Raw genomic sequence first — 18,931 nt, 5'->3', positions numbered from 1 at the left:
AGAATCCACAGTTGGTGACCATGGTTTTGAACCATTCAGAAAATTAGGAATCTTTTTCTAGGTCACAATGGAAGCAAAAACACATTATGTTTATTTCCTCCAATCTCAATCTCACTCTCTCTCTCTCTCTCCAGAGTATTTCTCCATGTGTCAACAACAGAGGGTAAAATGGAATTACATCACTGCAACATCAGCTACCTCCTATTGACAAAGAGATTTCTGAAAGCTGCTGTGATCAAGTTGTTCTCTTTGATGCATTTTATTGTACCTTCCTTATCTCCCCCCCCCCCTTAGTTTTTCATTATTTCTGGATATCTTCTTCAGTAAATGTTACCTCTACCATACCTAAGATGGTATCAGTTTAATCTTATTTTAATGGTCATGGCTATATCCTATGGAATTCTAGAATAGGTAATTTGATGAGGGAATTAGGACTTCGTCACACTAGAGTAGCTTCCACTTTAAATTGGGTTGCTGCCTCCTCCAAAATTCTGGGGCTTGTAGTTTAGGGAGGAGCCTTTAAACTGTTCAGCCTGAGGGGTCCTGGGCCTCACCAAACTACAAACCCCAGTATTCTGCAGGAGGCAGCAACTGGATTTAAAGTGGATAGATGCTCTGGTGTGATTAGATTCATCCACTAGAGAATTCTAATCTAAGCAAACGGCAAACATAAATATTTATTAATTACTTTCTTAAAAAAATAATCCCAGGATTCTCTAAGATGGAGCCATGGCTGTTCAAGTGAGATCAAATGGTTATAAGTATCTCAAACAATTCTTAAGTAATTTGATTGAGAGCTTTCCTGCCATTTATATTGGTCATTCTCTCTTCCTGCCTATTCCCTCTCTCATCTCACCTTGTGCACCAGCAATGCATCCTTTTCTGGAAGGCAATTTTCCTTTGGCCTCATTTATACTGCCATATAATGAAGTTTCAAATTCATAGAATCACTGAGTTGGAAGAGACCTCATGGGCCATCCAGTCCAACCCCCTACCAAGAAGCAGGACAGACTTATTTCTTGCATAGCAATGTCATAGAAGAGGGACTTAACATTTTGATCCATATCTTGGTGTCTACATGTGGTAGAGACTCATTTTTCAAAATAGAAAGATAGATAAATTTCAGAATACATGCTAGTTCAAAAATGCATCAGGCATCATGCATACAATCTGAGGAAATCACAGCCAAACATAGGTATTACCACCCTATCCAAATCTGAGTAGCCAGAAATACAGAAATTGGTGACATTTTGGTACCATCATCCAAGGCCTTATAATATGTGGTATATATACTGAAATCCATAATTATTCACATATATAGCTGAAATAGTGACATCTTCATTTCATACCCAAAACTATTACAAATTTCATGTATAAAATTATCACCAGGAAACACACACACACAGAGAGTGTATATGAAACACATTTATAATATATATATAGCTACGGTGGCACAGTGGGTTAAACTGCTAAGCTGCCGAACTTGTTGACCAGAAGGTCCTCGGTTTGAATCTGCGGAAATGGTGAGCTCGTGTTGTTAGCTCCAGCTTCTGCCAATCTAGCAGTTTGAAAACATGCAAATGTGAATAGAACAATAGGTACCACTTCAGTAGGAAAGTAATGGCGCTCCATGCAGTTATGCCAGCCACATGTCTTAGGAGTTGTCTATGGGCAACGCCGGCTCTTCAGCTTAAAAATGGAGATGAGCACCACCCCCCAAGACTTGGACTCAACTACATTTAATATCAAGAAGAAACCATTGGCTTTTTTATGAAACACAAATGAATTGTGTGTTTAGACATGGGTGTCATCTCAAAGAAATCTCATTTTGTACATATATGGACAGGTATTTAAAAATCTACAAAAATCCAAAACACATTTGGTCCCAAGCATTTTGGATTATAGATACTTGACTTGTAACTTACCCCAAAAATCTAGCATTATTAATTCATATCTAGGCTCTGAATCTTTTTCTGTGGGTTCTAGGTGTGACCCAAACACTGTGACTCCTGTTGAAAATCTTTTTCTCCTGTGATCATATCAGAAAAGCATTAGTTCTGTTGGTTTCATTTAATTTTTGGTCAATGAGTCTCTCTATTTATATCATTCTCAGCCATTGAAGTAAATGGGCTTTATTTTAGTGGCTTAAGTGGGATTGGGGTTGAATCCTGACATCAAAATCATATTCTGTACATGTTGAGTCAGAAGTGAGTGTTTGACAGCACTGAAATCCAGGCAAATGCATGCAAGATTAGCAGTCTAAGAATGCAGTCTCAAATTGCTGTTCAGAAGCAAACCCTATTAAATTGAATCACCTTACTCTCAGGTAAGGGGGTATAGGTTTACAGCTGAAGTGTTTTGCTTTTGGAATTAACCTGAACTTTTTGAAAAATGACATTGTGTCTTTGCTTTGAGAACAATTTGATGAATAATTTTCTAGCTTGCTATTATAGTCAGGAAAAGAAGGTAAGCCAATCTCCAGTTAAATGTGTGTGTCTGAGTGTAGTCATTAACAGTATTTGACACATTCAGATCTTCCCCATGCTTCCATATTATTTTCTGTTGCAGAGACTCCTCATATTTCAAGCTCCTGCTGTTTTCTCTGTTCTGTCAGCTAATTAAACACACAAACCTGTGAGAACGGCCCTTTAAATCCTCCTTGCTAACAAAGGAGATTTCTCAATAGGGCTGATGTCAAATGCATTTTGAGATGTCTGGTGAAACCTCTTCATGGAAGCAAAATGTTTAGCTACTCTTTTGCCTCTTGAGATTCATGATTGTCCAGAATTACAAGGAAGAAGCTGATAGAGGGAAATGCAAGCTTTGCAAGGCAGCATCACAGCTATTCCAAAATGGAGCTTCTAAAAACGTGTCATTTGCACACTGGCATCAATTTATGAATGTGGTTCTTTAATGGGGTAAGTAGACCACTGGGATCACAAGTCTGCTTGCTTGCAAGAATTGCTCAGTGCACACAGCCACATAGGAACAGAAACACCTTCCAGGTGTTGGAAACAGTCCTTTTGTAGACTACAACTCCCATAATTCCTCAACCAGATCATTGTATGATACTTATAAAAGATATCAGCAAGAGTTGTGACATTGTAAGAAATTTGATGTGCTGTTTGTCCAAGAAACACACAGGGATAAACAACAGAAATGACCAAATTAAGAACATACTCTCGGCTCCGGAAAACTCCACCAGAGGGTTGCCACAAGTTGGAAATGCCTAGAAGGCACACAGCAACAAAATGAGAGGAAATGAGACAGTAGAAATCGCATTTGTTCACTTTTATTTTACCAAATGGCAGTCAGTATTTTAAAAAGCATATCTGTTGAAATGTAGTTGAATTTAATATAAATAATTGAAAATGAAGAAGCGTTTGAGAAATTGTGTGGAATAGATAGCCAGCATCACTCTGAAATAGGCAGTTAGAGACTGGATTTCCATTCTACTCTGAGAAACTAGAGAAATAATTTCCCTTTGGAAGAAAACTTTACTGCTTCAAGCACTCACACACCAACCCCTAGGTATATCAACTTGACAAACTGAGGGATCTTCAGCTGAAGAATCTTAATAAGAGTCAAAAAAAGAAGATGGACCAACTTTTACTGTCAAGGAGTCAAGGAAGTATTTTGCAACTGCTGAAGGGACAACTTGTCTCTTCTATCTCATTCAAGTAATTTGCAACTGGGGAAGTAGGTTTAGAAAAGTAAACAAGCAGAATAGTGTTAACTATATAATTTAATTGATAACCTCTTATGTAATAAAGCCTTGCCAGTCCTCTGCCCTCCGGATCTTCTCAAACTCCTATCACCTTGATTGTGGGTGAGTGGGAGTTGTAGCCCAACATCATCTTGAGGGTCACAGGTTCTCCACACTTGTTTCCTTTTGATATTTTGTAGTAAATCTTCATCTCCTTCCTCAATCTGGATTTTTCTTTCGTCTGTGCTAATGATCTTGTCACAGCACACACTGTCAAAGTATATGCCATATCTTCTGTGCTGGTGCTCATAATAATATAGGATACAAACATTCACATTTAATGTGGGACTCACTGAAAATATTCAGCCATCCCCTTTGGGAATTGTTTGACATGACTAACAACAATAACAATAACAACAATAATAATAATAATATATTACAAAATATTACAACAAAGATAATTATTGGAACTGACTACCTAATTCTGCTAACTTTGGCCAAGAAGGATATATTTATGACTAGCACTGGTGCTGCAGACATTGTTGGATGGATACAACACCCCTTTTGTACCATAGCGACAGGGATAACTGTCATCTAGAAGACACTGCTGTTCATTTAATATGACTTTCATCATATTTTCCGCAATTTTTGTTTGGTCCACAGTGACTTCACATCTCAGGGTCAGTGCAATGTATCTTTGGTCAATGTCTTGATGGGGCCTTATTATTCATAATGTAACCATTCAGGACTCTCATTTATAATCAAGGTAATGACTTTTCATTTTCTCAGTTTTACAGGGAGTCCCTGTTCTCAAGAAAGGTAATCATTGTCTTTCCTTCTCTTCACATTTTCCTGTCATTACTTTGTTCCTGTCAGTGTCTTAATTTCTTGAGTCATTACAATTTTCCTTTCCTCCCCCTGTCCCAGTTTCTGCAGTTAAGAGCAATATAGCAAGTGTTCATAGGACTAAAAATCTTGTGCCACAGATTTTTAATATCTTATTTGGGACACTAGAATTCTATTTCACAAATGAAAGTCCATGTTAAGTCCTAAACATACACAGCAAAGAAAGCTTTGTTCAAAATATATTGGTGAAAGCAGCCCTTTTCTCTGAGTTTATGGATGGAAAATAATAGCCTTCAAGTTGCTATTATCAATCTGATTCATAATCCACATAAACCACTCTAGTGGACTGAATTTATATTTTTCCCATCAACACCATAGAACTGGATGCCTGCTTCTGAAGTTTATCTCCTTGGGACAAACTTTCAAGACTTTAGGCCAGACCCTGAACAGCTCCTGGGTCCCTCTTTTCTAGGCCTTGGAGTATCCCACTATGGCCTTAGAGACCTCAATCCTCAATTTGTTAATAAAAACTTTGCCTTCAAACAGTGCCAGAAGCCCCTCACCTTTCCCACTACTTCCACAAGTACCACAGAACCCTACACTCTCCCAAATACTACTGTTTTCCTATGTCCCCAAGTCACTTTCAGTTGCCATTCTGAGAGTGTATGGGCTGGGTAGCCACTAACCTGCACAAAAGGCATGGAGCTAATCATATTTACAGACATGCACACCAGAATGTCACCCATCCATCGTGCCATTGGCTGATCATTCACATATTAGGCACACAGACCTCCAGGAACATATCACAGGGAAGTAACATCTGTACCTCAGTCTATAGCAGCAGCATATGAAGATGTCTAAACCCAGGTCCTCTTAAAAAGCATGCCATATTGCACATTTCTCAAAACCAGACTCCAATTTAAAAGATCCATCAGTTTCCTCCACTAGACTTGTATTTTCATTTCTGTGGTCACATTTAGCATGTAGCTCACAGGAAGCAAGCGTCGATTTCCGATTAATTCTGTCCCAGATTTTTCAAATGCAATCACTAATTTTTTGACTTACTTTTTCTCAATCAGTTACAGAAGCTTTGAACAATATAACATTTCAAGTACATTGTGATGCCTAATGAATTAAAGACCTCTTGATTAATAGCACTTGTTCAGCATCACATCAATGGAGTATGAAATGTAAAAGAACGGAGATGGTGTTTCTGCCTAGTGTGTTTTCTCCTATGAGACTGGCCAGGCATTATCAAAGCAGGGTGTGTTTTTTTTTTAAATTCCTTCCTGTTCCTTTGCTGGTGTACTTTATTCTACAAGTATACCTTTCTGTCTTGGGTGGATGCTTGCTATCTGAGTCTTTATCATTCAAGTGGTTTGCTGCAGATTCTGCTGAAACATCAGTACTGAGCAATGACTGTTGCAATCAGTAAACCTCCATTCACCCAGCCTGGCATGTGGTGTGAAGAACTGGGGTTGGAGAGAAAGCAGGAGGGAAGGAGGGAGAGAGAGGAGGAAAAGCCAGAAGCGTACTGTTTCAGCCAGAGACATCATCAAACAAACAAGCTGCAGCTGCATATCTGTCACAAAGCCACTGGTGAATTGCAGTTGACGGAAGGCATACTTCACTCCTGCTGTATCAAAGTTTATGTATTTTGTGAATTTTATTTCACTGGGTGGAAGCCGCAGAGTTTTATGGAAGGGCTCAGTCTTTTACCAGTCTGAAATAAATTCATTCTATGCTTTATAGCAGAACTTGACAGTAGACTTTGGGCCAAGCATGTGCTGGTGTTTATTCTTACAGTTATGGTTGATGGCTTCCATCTTAGCAGGGAAATGGATCTCCCCTCAGTTTTAGTCTGAATCGAAAAGAGTTAGTCAATATTCTGAACCCCCCCCCCCACACACACACACACACACACAACCAAATACATTGGTTCTACCTTTTCGGTAATCCCCTTCAAGTCTAGACTAAAAATTATTGCAGATTCCCATTGATGGGAAAGCCACCAGTTCCCACTGATTATTTGTGAACTCAGAAGCCTATGTGTTGGAAAAGGAGTTTGAGTGTGGCAATACCATCTTTCTCTTCTGATGCATTCCCACATATGGTTTATTGCACTGTGATCTGATATTGCCAGTACTATAAACTGTATTCACTTTCCATTTTTTTTCTCTCTTGTGTAAAACAGGATTCTGTGACATATTGGGACAGATGGGGGTTCAATAACAATAAAGCTGCATATGTTGTCCTTAGACATTTTTTCAGACTGCTATTTATGTGATTTTGGCTTTTTAAAATGCCATGCCTGTGTAGAAGACAATTGCCGCATTCCAGTGATCCTGTCAATCAGATAGTTAATATCATCGGTTTGAACATCAACAACTATCTGTTTGAATTTGAGGGAAAGTTGGATACCTATCCCCAAAAAGTTCTCAATGCTCAAAATTTTCCATTTGACTTTGCAAAGTGGATTCTGATCCTGCTATGACAAAAATGCATGCAGTAGGAGAAGAGGAAGTGGAAGTGAAAGTGGAAGAAGAAGAACAAGATACTATGGTACAACCTTGAAAATTGTGCATGCAACATTTATTCTAATACATGTTTTTGATCCAGAATACAATGAGCATTCATAAGGCTACTTCTGTGGTCATGCTGCCATTATTGGGTGTGATTGTGTCTATATATGTTGTGTGTCTATGGCATTGAATGGTTGCCATGTATATGTACATTGTAATCCACCCTGAGTCCCCTGCGAGGTGAGAAGGGCGGAATATAAATACTGTAAATAAATAAATAAATAAATAAATAAATAAATAACTCATAATACTTTCATTTGCAGAATTTAGTGGCAACTGTACAGTTTACAAAGATGAAGTACTTTGGCCACTCCATGAGAAGAAAGAAAAGCTTAGAGAAGACAATTATGCTGGGGGAAATGGAAGGAAAAAGGAATAGGGGCTGACCAAGGGCAAGATGGATGGATGGCATCCTTGAAGTGACTGGATTGACGTTGAAGGAGCTGGGGGTGGTGATGACCGACAGGGAGCTCTGGAGTGGGCTGGTCCATAAGGTCATGAAGAGTTGGAAATGACTGAATGAATGAACAACTAGTACAGTTTACAATCTGTCAAAATTAAAGTATACTTTGAGTAAGTCAAAGAGGTCAGCTAAGTAGAAAAACTTTTTTAAAAAACTGGAAATTGTTAAACAGCTTCTTCCCAATTGTTCCTGCTCAGATCTGTTTTAGTATTCAAAATAGTAATAACATGGCAAAAATGCACACAATTACATGTGGAAAGTACTTTTGACAATGTGAGGTGAATTAATTCAATGACAATGTTTTTACAAATATAAATATACAAAACTGGAGAGGCAAAAATCTGTTGATGAGTTTAATTCAGGGATGAAATGAACTGAGCAAAGAACAGAGTCACAGAATCATAGATCTTGGATTGGATTCTAAGGACTGTCTAGTCCAATCCCTTGCCAGTAGATGAATCCACAGCCAAAGAATACACATCTAACTTCTGTTTAAAAACCTCCAGTGAAAGTAAGGAGAAGTGAGGTTTGTTCCTCATAAGTACTTTGAACTTAAAGTACAATCACAACAACAACAGGAACAACAACAACAACAACTTTCAGAAGTACATTGACTGTATATTCCTGCATGACTGGAAGGGTGGGCTGGATGACCCTTGTGGTCTCTTCCAATGCTATAATTCTATGATGCGGTAATTCTAATAATAAGAATAATAACAAAAACATATGTTATATCAGGACATTGAACTATATAGACCCCTCGTTTAACTGAGCAGGTACATTCCTATGTTCAGTGGGGGGACAAATTGCCAGCAGTGATGTCTATTGTAGCTACATTATTTGACAATATATAATAGTTTGGGGGCAGGGTGGAAGAATGACTGCTGTTGCTGCTGGTAAGTGCTCTCCTTTTCCATCACACAGGTTACAAAGTGGTTGCAGATTGTACTTTTATAATAGCAACAACAATTTGCTTTTAACAGATAATAGAATGAGCTTTCTAAGGACTAGGCTGTACTAAAAATATAAGGTTTATGAAAGAAACAAGGTACAGCAACCTGGTTGTCCCTTGAACACGTAAGGACATGGCTTTATTTTGCTATATGGATGGGACCTTGGCTGCATTGTATATTTAGTCGGAAAGGTCAAGGTACCATCTGTGCAGCACAATAAGACCACATTGTAACTGGGTCCCCTGGCACAGCAGTATGTATTTGTAGTAAAGTGAAAATCTTCAACGCACTGGCTGCTACAGATCACATTGCCTTTTTCTCCCTTTCCTCTTTTTCTCTCCACACATGTGCACACAGTCACACACATACACCATGCCCTGAGGACATCTCCAGAGAATCCTTCTCTTCCATTTACTGTGTTCAGAGGTACTTTGATTTAATGACAAAGTCATTGTTTGTCAAAATCTGTTGATCTGAGGAAGTATGGTTAACCTTTTCTGCAACACATAAAAAAGAATGTGTATATTGTGGAAAGGATGGGAACAAAGGAAACAATCCAGGAAATTAATCACACTTGTAGGGTGTGGTACTATTTTTTGCATTTAGTTGGGGTGTTATTGGGACTGATGGGTTCCCTGGTTTAAAATATTTCATTTTCTCTAAAGACATGGAGAGCTTTGTGGGGGAAGCTAGTTGCTTCCATGTCAGTAGTGCTTTGAATTCATTCTGGGCTTTATTCCAGACTTCATAGACATTGAATTCCATTTCAGGTTCAGCACATTGGATAGCTCATTTAAAGTCTTGACTAAAACCCAGAGTTGATTCCCCATCGTCCTGACACAGACTCTTCCTGTTGCCCCCCAGTTTCCACAGAGAAAGCTCCTACTGCTAACCAATAAAAAAAGGCATTGTATCCATAGTCCACCTTCTTTCACTTTCTTGAATGTATTTTTTTTTTGGTTTCAAAGGTGGAAGAACCTTTGAAATTCATCTGAAGCTCACCTGTTTGACAAATCATTTCTAGTTGTTGCCAATCTTAATGTAGGAGGTACATGGGGTCAAAATTATGCCACCATTTTTAAAAAGGGAAATATCACCCTACCATGAAAAGATGGTGATGGAAACATCAGATTAGAGTGAGTTGTATTCTAAACAAAGACCTGTCAAACAACCTCCTATTTTAGAACCAGTGAAGTTCTTCACTCTCCCAACTTTTCTGAAAGCATGGTTTCACAGTTTGGCTTTGCTGCTACTTAAGAAACAGCAGGAGGGCTGTTCACCATCAGTTGGATATGAATTCTATCAGCTCTGCCTGAGTGCAAATTTGGATGTGACAGAAATTCTCAAAAATGAATATTGCAGTGTCATAAATTGGATCTTCGTAATTTATTCAAATCTGCTCTGGACTTTAAAGGATTCTTCCTTCCTCCCCCTCAACAGCCCTAATCACATCATCCCTTCCAAATTTAATTCCTTTAATGCTAAATGACGTACCAGGATTGTGTGAAAAGAACTTGCTGCATTTCGTATTTTACCTTTTGAAATATCTTGTGGAGCTTCACAATGTTCCATTCTGCTGAGCAGATAAACTTTGCCAGTGGTCCTCTTGGCCAGCTGAGGTGGGGATCCAAAAGATGCTGGTTTAGAAACAATGAAAAAGTTACAAGAAGCAAGAAAGCTTTCAGGTTTGTTAAAATTCATCCGAAAGGATAGGAAACATAAAGATTATGCTATAATTGACCAACCTAATTACCTGCAGTTTTTGTCTATTCCAGTGAATCTCATATTAGGAAGGTGATCCTAGCATTGAGAAATATTGCTTACTCCCATCTGGGGATGAGATTTCGTTTATAGTGACATTACACCAGGGACATGTCTCCCATCTACTAAGTTATCTTAATAATCAGTCTTCTATTCAAAAGATATCTGACATGCTTTATATAAAAATTAAGTACCAGTAGTGGTGTCATGAATGACTTTTCAATAAGCATAGGTTCTTTTTATTGCAATTTCCGTTGTGAGAGGGTATATCAGATTACAGAAAAACATTTAGACAATGACATTGGACATACAAACATATAGATTCTATGCAACTACATTGGATTCACAATTACATTGGTTAACAAACAAACAAAGGGGAATTACATTTTCACTCAACATTCACACCACATGTACACACATTCATCCACATGCATCCAAATATTACCATATCCTTTTCTCCCTCCTTGGAGAAGCACCAGCTTAGACCAGACCCCGTTTTCCTGCAGCCTGCCAATAGTTCCATAACTACCATAATGCCAAAACTTCAAAACTCTGAAATGCCAAAACTTCTTCCCTAAGAACAATGCCAAGGACCAGATCTTTGTTTTCCATACAGTAGAACCTGACTCCCTGCACAAAAACTAAGACTCCAAAGGTTTTCCTCTTCCCTTGAGAAAGAAGCCCCAAAGTGATCAGAATCATGCTTTCCCATAGCATATCTGACACTCTCCATAAGTACACTATCTCTCTCCTTACCATGGAGCAGAGCATAGCGGATGGAACAGACTCCTCAGGACTGCCACAATTCGAGCATTATTAGACTGAGTCTTTTATAGGAATATTCTGTTGATGTAGTCCCAAAGTTGCAAATTATTGAAAGACATCTTCCATCTTGGATCCATCTCAGTTTCCTGGCCAGATGTTGATTGGTGTTGATCTTATGTTGACTTCCTTCTTAACATAAGGAATGTTGCAAACATTTCTGTTATCACTGTCGCAGTTCTTATCACAACTTACTTTTAATAACAGTCCAGCAAGCAAGTAGTTAGTCATTGCAGGCCTTAATATTTTACTGGTGCTTCCAAAATTATTAGCTCCATCCATCCATCCTTCCATTCATTCTCACACATCATATTAAATCCACATTTATCAATTCTGCAATGATATTTTCAGGACAGTGGTGGGCGGTAGCTTTCATGTCAATGGAGTTTTGAACCATTCTAGGTTTCAGTCTAAATCTTAGATGAGCTGTCCAAGGTGATGCACCTATTATGGGGACAACTTCAATTACTTCTCTTTAACACTTTAAATGGGTATTACAGAATGAGTGTCCCTTACCCAAAATACTTTGTACCAAAAGTGTTCTATATATCTGAGTTTTTCAGTTTTCTGAATACTTTCATATCCCATATTTATTCAAGTATAATGCATCGTTGATTATAATGTGCACCTCAGTTTTGAAGGTGTGCGTTGCAAAAAGAAAATGTGTTGTTCAATACACATGTAGGGGGGATGACCCACATCTGACTCCACAGCCAATTCCTCATTTCTCTGTATTTCTTCATAAATATTGAAAGGGGTGAAACTCCAGCTTTTGGAAAAATATGCTGTGAGAACATCACCTTTCTAGTCTTCTATACAATAAGATTGCCCCCTTGAAATCCAAAACCAATCATTCCCAACCTTGGTCCTCCAGATGTTTTGGACTTCAGCTCCCACAATTACGAACAGCTGGGAAGCTGGATGGGATTTCTGGGAGTTGAAGTTCAAAATAACTGGAGGACCAACGACTGGGAATAGTCTGCTACAGAGCACAATTCAAAGTGCTGCCTTTAGCCTATAAAGCCTTAAATGGTTCCAGCCCAGCTTACCTCTACATATTTCCTCCTATGAACCACCTCAGAGATTAAGATTGTCTGGGGAGGCCCTGCTTTCAGTCCTGCCTTCCTTGCAAACGAGACTGGTGGGGACGAGAGAAAGGGCCTTCCCAGTGGTGGCCCCTCAGCTGTGGAACTCCCTCCCCAGTGACATAAGATCAGCCCCCTCTCTCCTGGCCTTCAGAAGGAAAGGGAAAATGTGGCTTTAGGATCAAGCTTTCAGAGAATAGCTGCAGTACAATAGATGAACTGATGGACTAATCATTATGTGCAATGATTACTGGAATGGCCCTGGACTATGATTATGGATGGCATGGTTTTAATTGTGATTGTAATATTTTTAGATGTTTTAATGTGTTTTAATTTTAATTTTAATGTTTTAATTATCTGTTGTGTCAACGCGTTGAATACCTGCCTATATGTAAAGCCACCTTGAGTGCCCTTTGGGGTTGAGAAGGGCAGTATATAAATATAGTAAATAAACAATAAATAAACAACTGTTCTAAACCCATCAAGTCAAACTAGCACCTATTGTGTTATCATGGGAATTTTCCCCTTTACCGGCCATGCCAGTCAATAAGTATAGTTTATCAAAATAATCCCACCCTGTAATTGGTGCACTCCCTGGAGGCAGAAAGGGGTGGCATGGATACAGGAGATGGGCCCCAGAATTCATCCAACAAAATCTTTATTAAGTTTCCCACCACACCATGCAGCAACCACATACTGTAAATAAATGTAATTTTAAACTAATAAGATAGCGAATTATAACTTGTACCAATCACAATGAATATCCACTATTTCAAATGCCTGTAAAATGTCTATAATGTCCATGTCTGTAAATGAGACTTATGTCAGATTTGGAAAAGTCTCCTGATACCTTGCCTTGGCCAATGACACAATAAATAGGCTTCTGATCCTGCCCTCGGTCTCTGCATGTTTTCATTAGAACAGATTGGAGGCAGCACACCGGGAAGCAGACCTCGAGGCTTCGGACATTAACCTCACCAGCTCGCTTTTTTTATCCTAGCTTCCAATACCTTTTGTCAAAAAAACCTTTCTCATGTCAATGACACATAACCCCTCCTGTTCTGCTTAGAGTGCAAAGCTCTTACAGCTTATTTCTAGCAGTTGCAGCCAGATAAGGATGCTACCCAGGTATGTTCTGTCACCTCTGAAGCAAGTTAAATCTGTATAGGTTGTAAATTATTTTCATCTATTTAAACTTGAAATTTTAATATTTTGTTAAATTATTTAATATGTTTGTAGACTGTTTAGATTACACCTCATTGTTCTAACTTCCTTTTTTCTAAATTGATTTGAATTGACTTTGTATGCAGTCCTGATACTTTATGATATTGGGTGTGATGTAAATAAAAGACTGGACTACTAAAAACTGAACAGCCAAATTCTATGGAGGTGCTTTCTAAAAGAGTGTATTTACTCAAATCTAACACTCACCTTCTTTGGCTAAATTACCTTGCCAAAATTAGGGTGCACATTAGATTTGTGTAAGGATTTGTGTAGGATAATCTTAGTGCTGAGTCAAAACAATAGGGGAAGCTGCTTCAGGAGCAAATGGAGCTTGTATTTGAGGGATGCCATCTGTAATTTTGTAATAGTTTAATGCTATGTAATCCTGGGATTTATAGTTTGACAAGGCATCCACACTCTTTTACAGAGAATGCTCAAGGCCTTGTAAACTGCAGCCCCCATGATTCCATATTTACAGAATATGGAATCACGGGGAATCATTATACAGCATTGATGCACCCCAATGTTTCTTTTCCACCCCAAGGTTTCTTTTCCATTGCTGAAAGCTTTGATGTTCTAACACAATTGTTTTTAAAGAAGAATTCTAAGCAGGCAGCAACTGTAATGGGCATATTACAAAGAGAGTACCTTTGCATTACATTTGTTAGCAAATACTTTTTTTGGTTTCAGGATTTTGAAAATTGAGGTGCACATTTGATTCAATGGGTAACTGTTTTCTTGCTTGGTTTTGTAATACTCTATAGACACAAATTATGATACCTATCTGTAATGATGCCACCAATTGTAGGGACGTTACTCATTTGTCAGAGTCTCCTACAATTTGTAATGAATCTACAAATTTGATAACACGGCCACTAGCCTGTAATATTTTGTTTATCTTCCTTTGATGTGTAGCGCAGCTTGACTTGAAAGTATACAAAACAGAGGTTTGGATTTAAGAGAAACTGTAATAAGTTTATTGAAGTATAAAAGCTTAATGGTTTCAATGTTTGTTAACTCCTAGAGGTACATTCCTTTAGTGGTTACATTTATATTCTTTCATAAAACAACTCTTAAGAGGACTGTTCTTTCCACTAGACAGGTTTTAAATTTATTTCCTTCAAAATGTGTTTCTTTCCTTAACAGATCACTCCAGGTACTAGCCTATTCTTTCCCTCTGTTATCTGTGTTACAGCAAAGATTCTTACAGGGGTTCTCTTCCCTTTTTCTTTTTTCCAAACTCTAACTACTAATCTAAATAAGTCAACTTGGCCTATCTAAACCACACAGGTTAAAAGCCTAAATCATTCTGATTCTCCACACAGTAGAACCAGCTTTCCCTGCGGTTCTCTGACCACAGACTGACTATTTAAAATTCCCGCTCTTGCCAAGTGGCTCCTCCCCTTTTACCATGGCAACCCATCTCAGAGTGAGCTGAGCTAGCTACCATCCCTTTTGATATTTTATGATATTTTATGATATTTTAAATGCTTACCCCTTTAAACACCTACTTATAATTATATATGACGGTAGATTAAAATTCACACTTCACAACACTATCAAATATACCCATTTATATGGTTTACTTGATGGATAAGTAGTGATAACACTCACAGGTCAGAGTGTTTGGTATTTTTTATTAAAGGGGATGATGTCATCACCTTCCTCTCCACTACTTCAGTCATCTCTTGAGATTAGCTGCAATCTGCTGGAGGAGAAATGTCCCTTTTCTCAGCAAGAAGGTGCTGTTGTGAGCTGCCCTTGTGAAAGAAATCTTTGTTTGCAAATCATCCATGAATGGGTAATTACTCTGTTTGCAGAGATGACAACTACTAGAACTAGTTTGTTGATATGGATCAACACAGCTGTCTTCAGTTGTGAATGCTACTTAGTGATGTGGTTTTTGGGGTCGTTATGATGAATGACAGTATTTCAAAATTTTATCACTCTAACTCTTCTGTTAATGAGATGAACGTAATATAATATAGATTGCTAGAATGCTCTGGATCATATCTGGCCACCCAGGAGAAAGAACACACCATTTAACCATATAGCATATAGTTAAATGGTAGAATTCTGCCATCATGGCTGCCAGCTTCAATGATTTTAAAAGGGGATGAACTCATGGAGGATGTAGTCATCAATAGCGCTTAGTCAAGATGGCTAAATCTTACTTTAAGAGTCAAAGAGTGTACCTGTATATAACAATTATTAGAGAGCATGAGTTGTAGTTGCACCCCGTCTTACTGGTGGGCTTCCTAAAAGTAATGTATTGCCATCTGTTTGAGCCAACATGACTCTTCTTGACTTCTGTTCATACCTGTTTGTTTTTGTAAAAATAATGGATTGATCATAAGCATTTCTTAATTTTATCCATCAGAATGAAAACAATATCAGATGAAGTTATTAAAGGGACCACATCCTACTGAACAACCTTTTCTACATAGATGAGAACATTTATAAACCTCCTTAAGGAATATGTACAATTCACAAGCTTATACACACAGCCCCCGAGTTACAAACATCTGACTCACAAATGACTCATAGTTAAGAATGGGGGTGAGGCAATAGGAAGTGAGAGAAATCTATCCCCAGGAAGGGAAATTTGCTCCTGAAAGAGTTATCATGTGGAAAAGGTGTCTCCACTGAAGCTTTATCACCAATCCTTGCTTCCACAACAAATTGTTCAGAGCTAGAGTTACACTTTAAAAATGCACCTCTACCACTTTACATACAGTACAAATTCAACTGAAGAACAAATCTAACTTGCTTGTAACTTGGGGTCTACCTGTGCAGACTTGCTAAATGAAATTTAAATGAAGAAATCATTCGTTAAAGAGGAAATAATGTCTGACATGTGAAACTCTGCCTTCTTATACTCCACAGGTAACAATGCATTTAAATCAAAAGTGTGGAATAATTTACTTGCTAATCATGAAAAATGAATTTCTATAGCACTTAACAATTCATTAGTATTCCTAATATTTCTATTTGTGTCACCATGACATGGTGCTTGGAGGAGTAACAAAGGGAGAAGGAGGCAGGAAAGTTGCTGCTTATACATTTTATCACTGAAATGTATGGATTTTATTTTATAATGTATTATTTAATGTAGATTTCACTGGCATTTATTTTTCTGATTTATGCTTCTTTTGGAGGGCTTTTATTCTGAAATCAAACTTCTGCTTAGATTATATTATCTCACACTCCAGAAGCAGAAATCATGTGGGTGGGCCAATGCTCCTCCTGCTCTCCATGCATGCAGAAAACCAGCATATCAACAAGAAAACTTTGATAGCTCTAAATTCAGATAAATTCAAAGAGGGTAGGGCCATAGAAGGCTATTCTCCAGAAAACCATATACTATCTTTTGTATCACATGATTCAGGGCAACTTCCAATGGGGCTCCATTCTGGCAGCAGAGAGAAGCATAGCCCAGAGTGACCATGGAGGAGTTGGGTGTTTACCTGACTCCTCATTGCAAGAAGCGACAAGGAAGTGGGGGAAGACTGATCTGATGGGGAAAACGATGGACCTCGACTGGAAGGAGTAGAGCCTGATGGTTGTCCTCTGTCCTCTGCTTTCTCCCACTTTACCTCTGCCTGTCTGATGAGATCCTGAGAATGCTCTAGCTCTAGATTTCTTACATGAAGTAGGAATCAAATTATATTACCTGCAAAACCACTTCATCTCCATTATGCTACTTTGTACCAGTATCCAGGTAAGGCTATTGTATACTGGCCTGAGCTTGGAACTGGGAGACTGAGGTTTCAGTTCCTTAACTATGGAAATATATTGGATGACCTTCACCAAGTCATATTATTTTATCCTCAGATAAAGGCAAGGACAAACTCCCTTTGAACAAAGCCTACCAACAAAACCCTGAGATAAGTTTGTCTTATAGTTGCCACTAATTTGAAATAACTTGAAGACAAACAGCAGCAACACCTCCACCAATGGTACTGCTAATTATAAGTTGAACTGATTATCACTGCCTGAATAAATAACATGTCCTTCCCATTTCATACAGAAGTGCACTGGAGTAGTAACTAAAATTTTCTCCATGACAATGCGAACTCATTCTCCACTGTATCTAAAGCAGAAACGGTATATTATGTGGTGCATGATTCTGTACTCAAAAATTTTGTTGTTGCACCTCACTTTACTTAATGGGAGCAATGACCCTGAACATACAGGTGTTTTTCTCCAGGTCTTTTTATTTTCCATTCATTTCAAGGTGGCTTGTACATCAAACTACGTGTGTCAACTGTGCCTGTAAGGTTATACACAAGGTGGACTTAAAACAGAGGTTTCAAATGGAATACCCAATATGCAAACCTAAAGTGAACCACTAAGGACATATTTTTCATGATCCTCAAGGAACCACACTACAGATCAAGGGTCGTCCTACTCTTTATGTGAGTGGGGCATTTATCGTCTAATTCTCAAATTCTTCTCAACCACAAGAGGGATACTCGGTATTACACAGACCTGGCAATGCAGGAGGCTGGGTGGAAAACTACAAGTACTTAGTGACCCTCTGGCTCTATAAATGATGCAATTGGAACACATGCTCCAGAGCTGTAAGTTCACTTAGGGACCTCATATTGTTGCTGGTATCACTTACTTTGAGTTCTGCGATGCTGCCAAAACAGAAAGGCTCTTCAGAAGAAAGTGATTCTAGATATCCCTTCCCCCTTGCTTCCCAAGGATTGCTGATATATACTAAACACCTTGGCCACTTTGGGGCAGCTGCAAGTTGAAGGTGCCAGCTGCAGGTTGAGGTCAGATTATGGCCTCAGTCACCATGGCTAGGACATAGTCAGGGATAGGATTTCTTTTGATTCAATAGTGTTACCAAACCTGCTTTATTATAGAACAAAGCTGTTGGAGGAGTTTGTAAACATCCATAAAGGGAGACCAGGTTTTGCAATTCTGATGCTGACAAAGCCCCAAATGCTTCAATCTGGTCTAGCTCAGTGAGTGTCATGTGATATGGCTACACAGTTTAAAAAAGTAAGGTCAACTTTCTGATATTTTCAAAGAACACCCCCCCCCCAAGAACAGTGCAAATATAGTGCTCAGAACTGGGGTGGGATCATTTAGGGTTTCCAATTTTGTAATGAAATAGTCCTGTCGAAATTAGGCACACGGTGCCTCATCCTCCCTTGCCATTTAAGTAATTGAACCATCTTAAATGTTTCTAATAGAAGAAATGGGTCATAAGGTATGTCATTAAGCTTAAGAGTAATTTGTTCAGTTTCTTAAAGGTCCCTTTAGGATTTTCTGAGGGTACATTCTCACTCCATCTGTACCGAACCATAGGATGTTCTCTCCCTCATCATCAAGTGTGCCATGGTGTTTCTAAAAGCAAAGGGTCACTTCACACTATTTAGCAGCAACCATTTTTTTAGTAGTTTCTATACTATTTTCCACATCCACCTATGTCTCAATATGATGTACACTTTAAAAGTAAATAAAACCATATT

General features: G+C 38.5%; 1 long non-coding RNA gene across 1 annotated transcript in view; it reads left to right on the top strand.

Moving 5' to 3' along the window:
- The window catches only part of LOC132767134 (uncharacterized), a 130,925-nt gene extending 123,575 nt beyond the window's left edge, over nucleotides 1–7,350 (top strand). Inside the window, exon 3 of the long non-coding RNA XR_009630602.2 lies at nucleotides 135–7,350. This is a non-coding gene — a long non-coding RNA (uncharacterized lncRNA). The remainder of the gene's footprint in view (nucleotides 1–134) is intronic.
- Nucleotides 7,351–18,931: the final 11,581 nt, after the last annotated feature.

Source organism: Anolis sagrei, chromosome 2, assembly GCF_037176765.1.
Source record: "Anolis sagrei isolate rAnoSag1 chromosome 2, rAnoSag1.mat, whole genome shotgun sequence".
Lineage (NCBI taxonomy): Eukaryota > Metazoa > Chordata > Lepidosauria > Squamata > Dactyloidae > Anolis > Anolis sagrei.
The sequence above is the reverse complement of the archived record's forward strand: the minus strand, read 5'-3'. Positions and strand labels throughout refer to the sequence as shown.